The sequence below is a fragment of the Mauremys mutica genome, unplaced genomic scaffold (genome assembly GCF_020497125.1).
Source record: "Mauremys mutica isolate MM-2020 ecotype Southern unplaced genomic scaffold, ASM2049712v1 000974F_np12_subseq_99163:123797_obj, whole genome shotgun sequence".
Classification (NCBI taxonomy): domain Eukaryota; kingdom Metazoa; phylum Chordata; order Testudines; family Geoemydidae; genus Mauremys; species Mauremys mutica.
Window position 1 is genome coordinate 4,484 of NW_025423084.1, and position 17,555 is coordinate 22,038.

At 58.8% G+C, this 17,555-nt stretch overlaps 1 pseudogene; it reads left to right on the top strand.

Moving 5' to 3' along the window:
• Window positions 1-434: 434 nt before the first annotated feature.
• On the top strand, window positions 435-16,108 carry LOC123357709 (annotated as a pseudogene).
• Window positions 16,109-17,555: the final 1,447 nt, after the last annotated feature.

Genomic DNA, 17,555 nt, shown 5'->3' on the forward strand with positions numbered 1-17,555 from the left:
CTTCCCAGTTCATGGCTCACGGGGGCGGTAGGGCCTGGCCGTGAGGCGGACACAAGGCAATCCCGCCCTCGTCGGCTTCACGTTCCCCTCTGAGAGGGCCCCGTGTGTGACGAGTAATGAGCGTTGCAATGGCCAGGTGAGTGAACACACAGCAATTGCACAGCACGTGGGGCTGCAGGAAGCCTGGGCACCCTACCTGCCTCAGGGCAGAAGCACAAGGCGATGGGGATGTCGGCATTCCCAGAATCCCACCTGCCTTGGGGGAACAGTAACGTGGGGTGGGGGATGCAGGTATCCTGAGACCACCATGTGCCTTGGGTCTGTAATATGAGGCAAGAGCATCCTGTGTGCCCCACGTACCCTTGAGGAGGGCAGTAGCATGTTAACAGAGCCTGCTGGGTGACCTCTGACCTGCTCTTCCTCCCGCCCTGCAGATCGATTTCCCAGCCTCTGCCTTCAACTGACGTTCACGAGCCCACCGGCTGCCGAGTGCAGCCCCAAGTACGAGTTCCACAGCTTGGGCAAAGAGGACCAGTGCAAGCTGAAGGAGGTGATGCAGAAGGAATCGCTGTACTGGTGAGAGGCCGTGCCCGCGTGGGGGGACGCACACACCATAGGGATGACTCACGGGGAGGCGAGACCTTGGCCCAGATGCTGTCTCCAGCTCTCCTGCCCTGGACTGTAGCTCGCCAATGGGCACTGCACAAAGAAGCAGTCACATGTGGGGGGGCTGGCTGGTGTGGGTGGATCTCCATTGGGTTTTCTCCTCAGAAGTCTGTCGGTGGGAGAAGGGGTCTCTTGGGCCCTGATCCAAAGCTGAAGGCAACAGAAAAACTCCCTCTGCTTTAATAGCCTTTGGATCAGGGTCTGTGGCCAGGCAGGTTTGTGACTCTCAGGCCAACCCGATCTCACGCTCTGCCCCCGTCCCTGCCCTGCACACATGTGCTGTCTGTCAGCAGCAGGACCAGAGGGGAGTCATGTGAGGGCCTGACCCTCATCTCTGGCAGGCTGGGGCCCCAATAGTGGCAGTGCTGGTCCTGATGCTTCTGCCCCCCATGCTCCCTGTCTGAAGGCAGCTGTTTTCAGGCTGTTCATCTGTCCTTCCCCTGATCTCCCCGGCCTCGCGCTCTGGCAGATGGCTGAGCGGGAAGAAACTGCCTTCTCCAGATGTGTGTACAAAGAAGGTGTCTCCAGCCTCCTCACCCCCGCTTCCCCCTCTGCCCAGGGCAGCTGGCTAGCCCAGCCTACGCCTCTTCCTCTGCATCACAGACATGTCTATAAACAGGAAGGCTCAGGTGTCGCTGGCCACATGCAAGGCAGCTCACTGCAGGCTGAGCTGACTCCTAGGGCATGATCCCGACCAGCAGGGCAGGGGGTAGTATCTGTCCCTCTTCTCTAATAGACAGTGGGAAACGGAAAGGTCCCAGGGGACCTGCTAGGGCCCAGTCTCTTGGAACCAGCTGGGAAGAACCAGCAAGCAACATTCCCCCTCTCACTCATTCAGCCCCACACATGGCTCCACAGGGCATCCGTACCTCTTGCCAGGCTGCCCTGCATGTGCCTGCTGAAGCGGGGAGGTCCACCCCCAATCTAAGGTTCATTACAGCCTCTGTCTCATGTGGCACCTGGCCCACCTCACCCTCCTTCTCCTCCAGTTCTCCATCTCTAAGCACCACAGAGCCCTGGCACCCCCACCCCATCTCATTTCTCCTGCCCCCCCCAACCCCTGTGGTTTTGGGGAGCTGACTCTTCTCCAAGCTCAGGGGCCATTCTGCATCCTCGCCCCCTCTCCACAGTCTTATGTAGACATGTATCCCTGGCTCCGGCTCCTGCCCCTGCCTTTGTGTGCCCTCTATAATAGCCCCACCCCCTAAGGCCAAATCCAGAAACACAGGCACATCCCGGTCACCAGGTGTGATATCTGCCCTACAGCCACACACTCTGCTTCTGGGGCAGAGAGTGCCCCCTGCTGGCACCTGCAACAAACTCTCTGTCAGCTGCTCCCATGCTGGGTACAGCATCTGCTTCAGCATTCTTCTTCTTCTCCGGAATGATCCTTATTACCATCGCTGTATCCGGCGTGGCAAAAGTGCCGGGTGCTCTGCAAACAGAGAGACGCTCACGGAGCTTCTGGTCTAAGCAAGGCCCGGGAGAAGTGGGAGGGGGAGGCAAGTTCTACTTCTGCCCTGTTCCCCAGCTGTTGGGTGGATTGGGCCTTGGTGCAGGGATGAGCCTCCCAGAGCCGCTGGGTCTAGAAGAACAATAAAAAGCCAGAAGTGGGCAAGCTCAGTCCTCCATCTTGGTCACTCCCAGCTGGGGCTGCGGATCTGGGTCCCAAACCCACAGGCAGAGCACTTCCCACCCCAGCCCCTGCAAAAGACCCCCGGAGTCCCGACTCCAGGTGGCACTGGGAGCTGCCCCTCTGGCAGAGGAGAGAGACAGAGGCTCCGCAGAGAACAGGTGGCGGGCTGGAGAGGAGGCGTTTGAGCCCACTCCTGCTGGCCCGAATGCAGCCAGCCAGGTATGTTCCAGTCTCGGTAGAGTGGGAATAAGGAGCCTTGCTGTCCCTGTTCCTTTGCCAGCTGATCCAGGCCACGTGGTCACCTCACACAGGCTGCAGCTGTTGGCTTGAAACGTGACACTTCCTAGAGGGACAGGGCGCAGTGCTGGGAACTGGCAGGAGGCACCCAGCTCTTCCTGGCATTGTGCTCTGGGAGGGCAGTGTCTGGCCCGCCTGCTCCAGAGCTCGTCAGGTTCATTGCCAGGGTGGGTCATTCCCACCTTCTCCTACGCAGGCAGCGCTTTTCGCTTTCCTTTGCCTTTGTTTGTTTTGGGCGAGCTCTGTAGTAATCGTGAAAGGGAGTGTCTGGGAATGGACCTAGGCCTGGGAGCTGGGTGGGTCGGCTTCCCACACACTCAGCTCTGCTGATACCCCTCAGTACCGATCTGCAGCCCTGCTATTCCAGCCCTGAGCTCCTCCCTACCAGCTCTGCCAACAGGGCCGCGCCAAGCAGGCGCGTGGGGCGGCGTTGTCGGGGCAGGGTGGCATTTGGCTCCGGCGGACCTTCCGCAGTCATGCCTGCGGGAGGTCCACCGGAGCCCGGGAGGAGCGGACCTGCCGCAGGCATGACTGCGGCGGGTCCCCTCTTCCCGCGGCTCCGCTTGAGCTCCCGCAGGCATAACTGTGGCGGGTGCGCTGGTCCCGCGGCTCGGAGGGAGCTCCCGCAGGCATGCCTGCAGATGCTCCACCGGAGCCGCGGGACCACCACACCCGCCGCAGACACTTCTGCCCCGGCCGCGGGACCGGGGAAGGGCGGCGCAGCGCGGCGCCCTGCTTGGGGCGCCGTATTTTATAGAGCCGCCCCTGTCTGCCAATGCACCTCAGTGCCAACCCAGCCTCCCCTATTGCAGCTCTTAGATCTCCGGAGCTGCCAAGCACATTGAACTGTGCACTGGTCTGTGATGTGGAGAAATGTCCGCTAGGCACTAAGGTTATGTCTACAAGCTAGCTTGGGTAACAGAGCGCTGAAGCCACAGCAACTGTGGAAAATGACTCCGGTGGCTAGCCCGGGCCAAAGCCCACGCTGCTGCAGGTTCACTGCTCCAGGACCCAAACTAGATCAAATCTAGCTTGGGAAAATCTACGAGAGCTGCAAGCACACCCCATGATTATAGTGTAGACACACCTTAAGTTGAGACCTGCCAAACTCAATTCACTGGGGCTACAATGCACTAGTGTCATTTGCCTCTGTAAGAGCCAGGCCCAGGAGTGAGGGATTGTCACTCCCTGCAGACACTGGAATGGAAAATCGTGTGCAGCCCAGGGGCTCCAGGTTGCTACAGTGCTGATCAGGATTTTCAGGGGGAGAGAACGGAGTGGGGGCGTGTTTGAAATTCTCCTTGCCTCATCTTCCTCAATTTCAATCCATGCTGAAAATCAGCTAAGATGTGTCCAGAGGAATCAAAGTCACTTGCCTCTGCCCGGCCAGCTGACCCCCTGAATGTGTCAGGCTTGAGGTGGAAGGGTTTATGCTGCTTGATCAGGACTTGATCCAGCTGCCTTCCTCAGAAAATGGGATTGATTCATAAGCCACTACGTCACATTGGTCCCAGGATACTAGAGAGACGAAATGGGTGAGGTAATATCTTTTATGGGACCAGTTTCCATCGTGAAAGCGACAAGCTTCAGGTCTTCTCTTAGGCAGCCCTACCCAGTTCTAGTAACAGGAGCCAAAGTGGGTGTCCCAGGATTGACTTTCCTGCTCTCTTGTGGCCATTCAGAGCAATGACCCTTTTATTTCTTGTCCAGCTCCTGAGATTCCTAGAGCCAGACCCTGTTCCCAGTAACGCCAGTGTCAAGCCCTCTCTTCAGGGCTCTTTGATCCTGGGCAAGTCATGCCCCCACTCTGGGCCTCAGGGCCCCCGTATGTACAGCAGGGATGGAAACGCACTGCTCTCCCAAGGGACTGAGGTCTGTGTCTTGTGACCTTTGCTGCCCTAGGCTGACGGACACGGACCGGAAGAGACTGTGGGAGAAGCGCTATTACTGCCACGAGCAGCCTGGATCGCTGCCTCTGCTGCTCACCAGTGCCCCCAGCTGGGAGTGGGCCTGCCTGCCTGATATCTACGCCCTGCTGAAGCAATGGACTTACATGAACCACCAGGATGCCCTCGGGCTCTTGCATGCAACGTAAGCCGCTGCCTGGGGAGTCCGTCCTGGGGGGTGGACGTGTGGTGGGCAAAGACCGCTCCTTTTCCTCGCCCCAGCCACTCACTGGGGGCTGTGGCTTCTGCCTCTCAGCCAGTCGCCGCATTAAGATGCATCCAAATCCTATGAACATCTGAACCCCAAACAATCCTAAAACTGCGCTGTGTCACCGTGGAGGGGAGGGGGAGGAACAGGGGCACAGGCTGGGCATACGTGGGTTTAGAATCTTTGCCCACAGGTTGGGCATGGGGGAGGTGGACATAGACTGGCTATCGCCTACTAGTATTCCCTTTAATATTGCAACCACGACCTACTGCCTGGTAGTGAGCACAGTAGGGAGCTGGGGGAACTGATCCAACAGGAACCCACCCAGAAAATAAAAAGAGTCGATAAGGGAACCAGGAGACTTTCTGGAGACAGGACAGACATCTCTGTTCCCATGTTTTGTGGCATTCCCAGGGGGATGATGTGGTTTGCCTGGGAGGCTGCAGCTGTGCTTTTCTCAGCACCTCCGCAGTGCGCCTATGAGAGGCTGTGATGGCTGGCAGCAGCAGCAGACCCTCTGCAGAGAACCCGGTGGTCTCGTCTGCAGGCAGGTGGGCTGGGTTCCTCTGGAGAGAGCCTGCTGTGACCTCCTCCCAGTGATGTGTGGCTTGTGGCTGTAGGTTCCCGGATCAGGAGGTGCGGAGGACAGCCATACACTGGATCGACTCCATGTCAGATGCAGAGCTGCTGGATTACCTGCCGCAGCTGGTGCAGGTGAGGCACGTTGGTCTGAATGATTCAGTGAACAGCATGGCCTATGGTTAGTGCCAGGCCTGTCCATCTGTCCGGCCTGCTGATGGAGAAATGTCCTTGCTTCTCTCCTCCCAGGCCCTGAAGTATGAGTGCTACCTGGATAGCCCCTTGGTACGGTTCCTTATGAAGCGAGCCATCTGTGACCTGAGAATCACCCACTACTTCTTCTGGTAATGTCGGTGTGTGTGCTGCAGCCTTTGGGAGGGGTCTGTGCTCAGCTGGGGCCTGCCCAAGAGATGAGGGGTTGCCGGGGGAGTGGGCATCCCACCATTAGCATCACCAGCCATGACTTGTGCCCCTCTTAGCCTGTGAGGTACAAGCCTCAGCTCCCCGCCCTGGAGTTCCTGAACCGGGGACAGTAGGAATGAGAAGGGTTGGAGCCCCTTGTCCTGACCTCTCCATGCTGCCCTCCTCCCCAGGCTGCTGAAGGATGGACTCAAGGACTCCCAGTTCAGCATCCGCTACCAGTACCTGCTGGCGGCCCTGCTCTGCTGCTGCGGCAAAGGCCTGCGAGAGGAGTTCGACCGGCAGTGCTGCCTGGTCAACACCCTGGCCAAGCTGGCCCCAGCAGGTTCGGGAGGCTGCTCCGTCCTCGCGACAGGTTGGTGCTTAGCCTGTACCTGTGGGAGGGGCAGGGGAGTCAGACTGAAACTACAAAACTCAAGGGGCTGCTCGCAGGGCCGGCTCTAGGTTTTTTGCCGCCCCAAGCAAAAAATATTTTGGCTGCCCCCCACCCCAGCCCTGGGCACTCCTCCCCCCACCAATGCCCTCCCCCACCCGCACCCCTTGCCACCCAGCCCTGGGCTCCCCCCCACAAACGTGACCTCCTCGTTCACCACAGCAATCCCCGTTTACACTTGCAGTGGGGATCAAAATGTTTCTCCTATTTTTATTTCACTTTAGTATAAATTTCACCCCCCTCCGTTCCCTGCAACCCCATCTTTAGTGCTCCAAATGCACATGGAAGGCATAGGGACTAACCCTCAAACCTTGTACCCAGAAAGGGATGGGGATCTAGTAAAGAGGGTTCAGGCAGAGGAGCGGGTGTGGGGGTGCTTGGGGGCTCTACACTGGCAGAGAAGTGGGGTGTGATGTACTCGCAGAGGAGGGTGGAGGAGGAGAGGGGGTATCAGGAGGGTTGCGGGAGAAGAAGTGCAGGGGAAGGGGAAGGTGCGGGAGGACAGGGCTGGGGGAGGGTACAAGGGGAGAGGTGTGAGTGAAGGGAGAGTACAAGGGGAAGGGGGCTGCGAACGGGATAGGAGGTGCAAGGGCTGAGAGGGGCAGGTGCTGACAGCTGCTTCCCCAGCCCCGTGCAGGCAGAGCCGAGAGGACGGACACTGACCCCCAGGTGCCCGACCTGCGGGGGTCCCCTGGCGGGGCAGTATCCCCCGCTGCCCCGCTCGAGCCGGGCTCTGCCTCCCGCCCAGGGCAGGCAGCGCGGGGCTGAGGCGGGGGAGGTGCGCAGCGGGCTGGGTCCTAGGGGCAGCGGCAGCTCTCTGCACAGCCCACTCCTGTGGGGAAACGCCACGCCGCCCTGGGGAGACTCAGAGCAGAGCAGGCAGCGGCAGCAGGAACCCCTCCCCCACCCCATCTCTGCAATCCCCAGGCCCCACTTCCCTCCCTCCCTGGCTCCTCACACCCAGGCTGGACTGCTGCTGGAGAGCCCAAGCATCATCCCCCGGAGCTGAAGCCCCTCTCGCCGCCGCAGCCCAGGCCCAGCTCCGGGGGATGATGCTCGGGCTACCCAGTGGCAGGGCAGCCTGAACTGCAGTCCAGCCTGTGCAACTCAGGCTGCCATGATTGCCATCTAGCTACTGAAGCCATAACTGCAGTGTCAGTTCCCGCTCAGTCTGAAAGCCTCAGCTGACGGGGAACATCTTGGTTCAGGGCCAGCTCCCGGCTTTTTGCTCCCCAAGTTAAAAAAAAAGGGGGGGGGGCGAGAGTGCCGCCCCTTGGAAAGTGCCGCCCCAAGCACGTGCTTGGAGCGCTGGTGCCTAGAGCCAGCCTTGGCTGCTCGCTTTGGTTACGGACAGTGCTCCTCTGTCTGCAGGGAGCAGGCCACGAGCGCTGGCTGTCAGGGGACCTCCCAGCTGCTCCAGTTCCCGCCTGTCCAGTTGGAGGCGCTGTTGGGAGCCATGCAGGAGTGCTGGCTGCACTTCAGGAGTTGCTGAAGGGCCATGGAGGAGAAGGGGGAACAATGCTCCTATCCCAACTCCCATCCCACTGAGGGGCCTTCCATACCTCACACACGTGCCGAGGCTCCCCCAACCTCCTCGCCCATAATTCCTTGAGGTCACGGGCACTTCCCTCCAGCTGAGGGTGACCAGGCAGGCCTGCCTAGTGCTGTTTCTTCAGGGGTCACTGAGCAAGGCAGGGTTCCCAGGCATGCATTGCAGCTGGAGAGTGAGAAGCTGCCGTTGGGAAGGGATTGCAGCTCCCCCTCAGCCAGTCGATCCCTCCGGGGCAGTGGGTTGCTGGCAGGGCTGTGGGTGGGGATGTGCATGCGAGGCTGTGAACCCACCCCTCCCTGCGTCTCCGGCAGGCCATTCTCCGAGACGGGCTGGTCGACGTGAAACAGTTCTTCAGCACCAATGGCTCCTGCCGCCTGCCGCTTAGCCCCAGCCTGCTGGTGAAGGGGATCTGTGCCCAGGGTGAGTGACCGAGCCGGGGCGAGAAGGGAATCGGGACCAGGACTGCTGGTCCACCTGCTGTAGTAGGCTAATTTCCCCCGGGGCACAGAATGCCAAGACGATGGATTCTTATGAGGAGACCTTTTGCATCGTCCATCCATCCAGGACTCCCCCTAATCTACTTGCCCCGCAAAGAGCACCCGTGCTCAGCCTGCGTACCTCGGACCCATGTGCTCCTGACCCCCAGCCCTGTCTCCTCTCCACCTGCCCAAACACTCCAGATTGCTCCTGATCTGCACCCCATCCCCATGAACCCACCTGCACCAACCTTGATGCGATGGATCCAGCTCCCTGCCTCCCCTGAGCTGCAGTGCTGTCTAGCTGAACTTCGGGCGTGGGTTTGGGGACGTGAGTCAAATGCCCCCAGGGCCTTGCGTGAGCTAGGCAGAAGAGAAGCCTGGTGACTGGCTAGTGCACAAATCCCCTGGCCTGAGTGTTGGGCCTGGTGGCTGTACACATCCCAAATAGCCAGGGCCCAGAGCTGGTGATCCCTGCAGGGGGCAGGTTGGTTGATGCCGCTGTCCTACTGGACAGGGAATTGACCAGAGGGGGCCTGTGTCCCCTGGCAGACTGAGATCATAACCCTAGGATGCTCAGGCCTGCAGCGGTGTTCATATCCCCGGGTAGCTCTGGTTCTTCCTGACAGTCTCCTCCTTCCCTCCCTGGTGGCAGGACTGCTCCTATTTCAACTCCAAGGCCGTGCCCCTGAAGCTCTCCTTCCAGAACGTGGATGCCCTCGGGGAGAACATCCGTGTTATCTTTAAGGTGAGCCCGGCTGCTGCTGCGGCTTATCTGGTTGGCTCTGTGCCTGCGCCTCTGGCACAAGCGGTTCTGATCAAACAGCCATTGCCGAGGCTTCTGGTTCAAAGCGGGTAGGAGTTCATTGCAGAATATTAGCCAGTTAGGACACTTCCTCCTCTCGGGCTGCTCCCATCTCTGCAGCAGCTGTGAGACCAGGTGCTTGTCAAACAAAAAGTGAGCAAAAGTCTCCGAACTGTGATGGGAACCAGCTCCACTGCAAGCCATGGCTGCGTGACAAACCCTAGTTCCCCTAGAAATGCTCTCACTAAATAGCAGGAGGGGGGGGCGGTGAGGCCATCAACAGAAGGCACTTGAGTCCAGTTCTTCACCCACAAAATCCCTGCCACAGATGCTGAAGGTTTAAAAAGCCAGTTGGATCATGTAGCTCATGGGCAGTGTCGTTCTCTACATTCTATTCCCCCGGTCTGGTGCTCAGTTCCACTTTCAGTGTCCCAAGTGAGGAGGCTTCCACCCCTTCCCTATTCCACAGTCCAGACCTGACTGTTGGCACCTCTCCCATGATGTTCCCACTCCCTCGGCTCCCACAGAATCGCATCTGTCCCCCCCAAAAGTGAGCCCCCTTTAGCCCCAGACACATTGTGGAAGAGACCCGTCCTGCATTCATGAATTGTGGGGTTTGTGAAGGCTGTGCTGGGCAGAGGCAGAGCTGGCAGTGCCCTCTTTAAATCTGAGAAGAGCCTCTGTGGGGAGGGTGTGCGAGCTCTCCCCTGGGAGAGGGAACCATGAACTGTTGGCTTCATGGAAATGCCCCAATTGTGACCATGCGCCTTCCCTCCTGTGGACTGCCAGTGTGGAGACGACCTCCGGCAGGACATGCTGACGCTTCAGATGATCCGGATTATGAATAAGATCTGGGTGCAGAAGGGGCTGGACATGCGCATGGTCATCTTTCGCTGCTTCTCCACTGGCCGGGGACGGGGTAAGTCGGAGCCCGGGTGTGACGGTCTCCCATTTTCCTCCCAGGAGATCTCTTGGGGGGGTTCCTGCTCCTCTGGGGCTGTGATGCTCTCGGCAGGGGGACACTGTAGGGAACTCAGTGGCTGCAGAGCTAGGGTGAACAGCGCGAACCCAGCGGACTGTCCCTTTGGGTATGTCTCTGCTGCAGTGTGGATGCGGGCTCTGACACGTGTTTAAGCCCAAACCCCCTTTTCTGGAGGAAGGTGAGGCAGGTGCTTCAAGTAGCACTTTCTGGAGGTAGCATCCATTGGCTGCTGTAATGGCGTCCCTTGAAGACCGCTGTGCAGCTGTGGCCAGAGCAGGGGCGGCTCTAGGCACCAGCTAAACAAGCAGGTGCCCAGGGCGGCGAAATTTAGGGGGCGGCGAAATGACGGGCGTGTATGTGCCCGCTTACCGGAAGAGCGGCGGGAGCTCTTCCCCGGCTGCAGAGGAGAGGCCGCTCCTCGGCTTGTCCCCGCGGGTGCACACCAAGAAGCGGCCCCCCCTCTGCAGCCGGGGAAGGGCTGCGCTACCGGCTCCTGCCTTTCCAAGGTAAGCAACCCCCTCCCCTCCCCCCAAGGCGGAGCTGGTAGCAGGCGGCCCTGCCCCGGCTGCAGAGGAGGGGCCGCTTCTCCTCGCTTGTCCCCGCCGGTGCACTCCGAGAAGCGGCCCCTCCTCTGCAGCCGGGGCAGGGCCGCGCTACCAGCATCCCGCCGCTCTTCCGCAGTAAGGCCCCCCCCCGGCGGAGCTGGTTGCGCGGCCCTGCCCCCAGCTGCAGAGGAGGGGCCGCTCCTCAGCTTGTTCGCGCTGCTCTCCTGCGGGCAGCGGCCACCCCCCACCCTCCAGACCAACCGGTAGCCAGCTGCGGGCCGCCTCCCTGGGGGGGGGGCTAGGGCGGCGCTGCGCTGCTCGGGGGGTGGGGGGCTCGAGCTGCGGTCGGCGCCGCTCGGGGGGGGGCGGCGCTCTTCTTTTCTGCCTGGGGCGGCAGAAAAGCTAGAGCCGGCCCTGGGCCAGAGAATATCAGCACAGGCTAATATCAGTCAGCAGGTGCAGGGGGTGAAGAGGGTAGCTCTGCCCCCTGGACCTGTTACTGGGTGTGCCCCGAGGCATCCCACAAGGCAGGATGGCAGCACAGGTGGCTCGCTGCCCCTCAGTAGTCAGAGCTAACTGGATGGTTATTTAACTCCGCCTAGAAACCCAGCTTCTGCAGAGGTCTGGGGCATCGGTGCCTGCACATCCATCGCCTACTGAGCCGCTGTCAGAGCCACCTGACATAGCCAAGGTCCTTGGCCTCCTGCGAGGCAGGGACTCAAGGCTTCATAACCCTGCGCCTCCGAGCAGGCTCTAAGGGATGTGCCACGGGAGCTGGTAGATATACCCTGGGCTTTCCGCAAGAATTGGATAATCCCAGACTTGAGCTGTTGCCCATGTACCAGTTCATGAGTGGGGTAAATTTGGCATAAGGGCTCAGGACCCTCTGGCCTCCTGTATCTCTCCCCACCAGTTAAATCTATAGGGATGTACCTTGTCAAGGACTGTCCTGCCTTCCCAGAGTCTTTCTATCCATGGGAGTTGCCTTACATCCCTGCCACCAGAGGAAGACGCTGTGGAAGACTCTTGCGGCCAGATTTTCAGAGGCGGATTTTGGTCAGTGCAGCTGCACTGACCTTCAGCTCCTCTGGAAATCAGGCCCAAGGTGCCTCAAGTCAGGCTCTCAAATTGAGGCATGCAAATCGGTGACGGCTGGCCCCTCAAGGGGCTGCTGAGACCTTGGGGACCCAGGCTGGGATCTCTCTGCGCCACCCAGGGCAGGGGGAGGGGTTTGAATGGACAGAGCGAGTGGCAAATTCTGGGTGCTGACCCTATACCTGCTGCCTCCATTTCCAGGCATGGTGGAGATGATCCCCAACACAGAGACTCTGCGCAAGATCCAGGTGGAGCATGGGGTGACGGGCTCCTTCAAGGATCGCCCCCTGGCAGACTGGCTGCAGAAGCACAACCCCACGGAGGATGAGTACGAGAAGGTAGTGAAGTGGGATGCAGCGGGGTGACTTTGGAATGGAAAGGGGCCATACAAATCCCTCTATAGGGCAGGGAGCAGGGGTCCGAGGGAGGCAAATAGCCTCTGCAGCTTGAGATGATGCACAAACGAATGCCTCAGCCAATATGCTTCACTTCTTGTAAGCCCTCCACGTAAACAAACGGCCAACAGATGCATCCTGAGCCTGGCTTGGCCACACGCTTAGCTTTGTTTAGGGACCTTCAGTGAGTGAACTTGATCTTGACCTTTTGCATAAACCAAGCCAGCCAGGTGCACCTGTGCTCCTGAATTGTGCCTACATTTAAGGACAGCTGGACAACCCCCTGTCAGGGATGGTCTAGATATACTAGGTCCTGACTCAGCGCAGGGGCCTGAACTAGATGGCTTTTTGAGGTCACTTCCAGCCCTGTGATTCTGTACCCACAGATTTGTTTATGTGTAGGACCTACAGCAAGAGTGCAAGGTTTTTTGTTTTTGTTTTTTTTTGGTAATGCTTTGTTACTGGTGAAGGCGGGTGGGGGCGCTGAGCATCGTTAAGTGCCCTCCTCCACCCCACAGACCAGGCTTGCTCCTGAGAGTGCGGACTAAACATTCCCATGCTCTCTCCCCTTCCTCTCAATTCCTTTTTGAAGTCTCTCTTCCCCCCTCGCCTGCTCTAACCCCTTCTCCCTCTCCCAGGCGGTGGAGAACTTCATCTACTCATGCGCGGGCTGCTGTGTGGCCACCTACGTTCTGGGGATCTGCGACCGGCACAACGACAACATCATGCTCAAAACCACCGGCCACATGTTTCCACATTGGCTTCGGCAGGTTCCTGGGCCATGCCCAGATGTTTGGCAACATCAAAAGGTGGGTGTCACCCACAGGAGCATGGCAGAGGGGTGAGATTGCTCCCATTGTACTACATGCTGGAGCAGAGCTTAGTCCTGGTTCCCTTGACCAAACATCATCTCCCTGCAGCTGTTGTGCTGGGGACGGCCAGGTTTCTGTGAGACTACAGGGCTACAGTTTGTACTGTGGGCACAGCGGTTTGGAAGGTCTGCTGTGCGGCTGCCAGGGAGACTGGCGGTGATGTGATGGAGGCAGGACAGACGGGAGTGGCTGTCTGGTCCATTTCCCGTGGTCGACCCCTCTGCGCCAGTCCCAGTGATGATCTGGGCACGTGTCTCTTTTTCTATGGAGCAGGCCCCGGGCCCCGTACGTCTTCACCTCGGACATGGCCTATGTCATTAATGGTGGTGACAAGCCCTCCAGCCGCTTCCATGACTTTGTGGATCTCTGCTGCCAGGCGTACAACCTGATCCGCAAGCACACCCACCTCTTCCTCAACCTGCTGGGCCTGGTGAGAACACGGGGGGGCTGCCCTGATCCAGGCAACGGGGCAACTTTGCTCTCGCTGGATCTCCAAAGAGTGGGCCACCCTCCACGCCCAGGCCTTGAGATTGCCTCCCACCCCCAGTGGTGGGAAATTCCCTTCCCCCTCGGAGTCTGCAGCTGCCTCTTGGCCTCTCTGGTTCTGCCCCCTACTCTGGGCTCTCGTGTCCCATCTGACAGCACTATGAAAGCAGCGTGCTCCACCCTTGGGGGGAGGCGTGTGCTTAGTGTCACGCAAGCGCCTCTCTGGCTGTCTGAAGTGCAGCACTGACTGCCTAATCATACGGCGCTCACCCAGCCGTCCTCGCCCATGTGGGTGACTCGGATCCAGGCAGACACACCCAGCGCTGGGCTGGGCTCGCGAAGAACATCTCATGGGGTGTGGATGTGTGTTATGGGAGAGGGCCCCCGTCCCTCTCCGCTGGAGGAGTCTTCGGGGGGGATGCTGGACAGGCCATCTTGACCCGCACCTGAGCCATGTTTACGGTAGAGGCCCCAGGACTGGCTGGTCCATCTCCCTCTCCCTGCTCCTTCCCCACCTCTGGGCTCCTGGCACTGACCTGGCTGCCCTGCTCTCCAGATGCTGTCCTGTGGTATCCGGAGCTCTCCGACTTCGAGGACCTCAAGTGCGTCTATGACGCCCTGCGGCCGCAGGACTCCGAAGCCGACACCACCACCTATTTCACCAGGTAAAAGGATGCAGCTGGCGCTGGGTGACAGATGGGGAAGGGGGCACCCCTCTGTCACCAGGGAGAGATGGAAGGGCCGTCAGTGGCTGTACACCCACTCCTAGGAAAGGAGCCAGGCTCTTTGTGTCCCAGCATCCCTGGTTGAGGGGCCCTTGTGCACTCAGAGTTTAGGAGCCAGGTGGTGCATGAATGGCAGCTTCCTTTGGCCCAGGGTGGAGTCCCCTCCCTCACTGAGACGCTGCCCTTCCTCATTGCAGGTTGATTGAGTCCAGCCTGGGCAGCGTGGCCACCAAGCTCAACTTCTTCATCCACAACCTGGCACAGATGAAGTTCACAGGCTCAGACACCCGCCCCGTGCTTTCCTTCGCCCCCCGCGTGCACACGCTCAAGACATCCGGCCGGATCCGTGACGTCTTCCTTTGCCGCCGCGAGAAAGTCTTCAACCCCAGCCAAAGGCTTTGTGAGCGCTGCAGACTGCTGCTTTCTGCCGGACATGTGCCGGGAGGGGAAGATGAGAAATCTGGGAAGAGGGCTTCTGTTGCCGGGGGGGTGGGTTAGGAGGTGAAGGCCATTCAGTTGGAGACCCAAGGGGCCAGAGAACACAAACCAAATGAAGGCTGCTGCTGACAGCGATTTCCTGATTCTGGCCTCGCTAGGAATAGTTAGTGGTTTAGAGGAGGGAAACCCTTTTCTCTGGCAAAGGGGAAAATGTTGGGACCTGTCATTTGGGACGGCTGCCCTTCACTGTATGATTTGGGACTAGAACCCAGTGCTTTCCACTTACCCTTCCATGACGCCTTCAAAGGTGACTTGAATTGGTCTGCCTCCTTTCAACGCTATGTTCCTGAAAACTTTCCCCCCTGTCTTTACAACTTGGTCTGAAGTGGATGCCAAAATAAATCATTTAACCTTGGTTCTGGATTTAGCCAAAATCTTCTTAACATTTCAGTTTCATGCATGGGTGGGTCTGATTCTGAGCTACACCTGGACGTCAGGTGGGCTGCTCCCGATCTGTACTGGTGTACGTGAGATCAGACCTCAGGAATGCTAAGCTGATACCAGGCTCTGCCTCCCTGTCTTGCAGCACGCTACATCGTGAAAGGTGCAGGTCGGGAGAGCCCCTGCGAGGTCACCTATGTCTCAGCGTACCTTTGAGGGAGTTCCAGGAGCTGCACGACAAGATACGCCTCATCTTCCCTCCTCTCACACTGCCCAGTTAGCCCTCTCCTCTCTTCCTCAGCCCTGCTCCCTTGTCCCCACCCCTGGAGAGATAAAAGGGGCTGGCTACTCTGCAGCTGGTTTTGGGGCTTGGTTCAATCTCTGGGCGGGTGCATGTCTGGGAGGGAGGATGCACCTCCCTGGCCTTGCTTTTTTGCCTCCAGGCAGCACCCACGAGGACAAAGTCTCCCCCTATTGTTCCACCTCCCCGCCCCCCATTGCTGTCGTCCTGACTTCCCCTGACCACTGTACACTTGGATCTCAGCCCATCTACAGCTTCTCCCTGACTCCAGAACACGCACCCACCCAGACTGAGCCCGCGTCTCAGATACTCTTGGTGCTGAGAGGACACCGGTCAGGCTCGCAGTCTATTCCCTTGGCTTTAGGGCCCTCCCATCCTGCCCAATGATTCCCTGCTCCCTACCAGTGTTATGCTGGCAGCACACTGTCCAGAAATGGCCTGGAAAGTCCTCTAGATTTTGTTACTGAGAAGAAAACAGTCTCCGACTCAGCTACCAATTCGTTGGTTGTGATGTGCCTCTAGACCTAAAACCACTTGCCTGCCTCGGGCAAGAGCAGTTCGCTTAGGGTGCACTACTGCTTCAGCAGTGCATTCTTGCTGGCCCTGGGGATCTTGCTAAGCTCGTTCTCTCTCTCTCTCTTTCTCTCTCTCCTAGCACACACACAAACTGGTCAGTTTCCCCAGTAGGTTTGATTGAATCGGCCGGTTCACGCGGCAAGGCTAATGGCCTTGACAGGAGGAAAGAGGAGCTGCTGAATGGCTGACTACATCTGGCATCTGAATCCACTCGAGCCCACAGAGGTGGCTGAGGTAAGATTCTCTTCTACAGCGCTCTCTCAGTCCAAAGTGGAGAAGGTTTGATCTAGCATTACGTGGCCTTAATGGATTAAGTTCTAGGGAGGGCTGTTAGTTGAGTGTTATCTAGTGAGTACAGCAAGTGGACTATATGGGACAGGATTTCCTGGGCCCTTTTCCAGACTGTGTTAGTGAGAAGTGGGCAAGTCGCATCTCTCTGTGCCTCCGTTTCCCCATCTGTTTAAAATGGGGGGGACAGGAACATTAGCTTTGATCCCAGGTGGGGTTGTAAGTTTCTTAACTTTAACTCCAGGTTGGTAAAGTTCTTTGAGAGATCAAGACGCGCCATCTAAGTGGTGAGTTGTTCCTTCTGGCTTTGGGATTCTGGTAGGAATGGGAAGGTGCTATATTAACTTGATGGCTGGTGGGAGTTAACCAGATCTTGCCTTTGAAGTGTCTAGGACATGCTTACGGATGAGAGGATATGAGCTGTGACGAAGTGGGACTGGTCCTTAGCTGGGGGGCTGGGTACTGATCCTAAGTTTCTAGCAGCACAAATGCCTGACACTCTGTCGCCTTCTAGCAACTGATGGACCGGGCCCCTCCCTGCAGAGGTGCTGGCATGAAAGGTGTTGGAGACAAAGGGGTCAGGTGACCTCCTGGCCCCGGGGAAAGAAGCGGAGGAGGAGGAGGAGGGGGCCGGAGGGGAGGGTTGGGGCAGACTGGAGCTTGGCTGGGAAAAGAGGGGGAAGCCAGGCGAGAGGGGGCTCTGATCCCCGAGGGGGGCAGTCTGTCGAGGATGGACTGACTAACCGGGGAGGATCCTGTTATCTGTGCCTGCAAGACCTGTGTTGTTGATTGCTGTTCCTGTCGTCTAAATTAACCTTTCTGCCTTTACTGGCTGGCTGCTGAGAGGTCCTGGTGAATCGGCCAGGGAGCCTTGGGGGTGCAGGGTCTGACTTCCCCTACACTCCGTGACAACTCCCCTCTCCCCCCTTCGAGACTGAACTGAGCGGGGTCACTCCAGCCAGTGACCTGGGGAAGTTCGAACCCACCTACATTTCCCATGGCTGCCCCTAGAGTCCCCCCCGTTCTGGGGGGAAGAGTTACCCCAGGTTCATTCCAAGTTTTCCTGTCCCCCTGTAGGTATGGGGGGGACTCGAGGGCACTTGCAGGCGTTGCAGGGGGGGAAGCTTATGCCGCCCGCGCCCTTTCCCCACCCCAATACCCGTGGGTTGTCGCACGCGGGGCTGGGGCCTTCTCCCCACGTTCCAGTCTGGGGGGCTTCTGTGTGATTCGGGTCTCTCTGGTTCAGAGCCCCCCTTTTGACCCTGGCCCATCCTCTGGACACGGCTCCTCGGGGCAGGGCAAGGGGCCTTACAGCCATCTTCCCCCTGTCCCGGGGCCTTCCTCCCCCTTCTGGGCAGAAGTCACTGCAGTCAGTGGCAAGTGCTGCCGGACA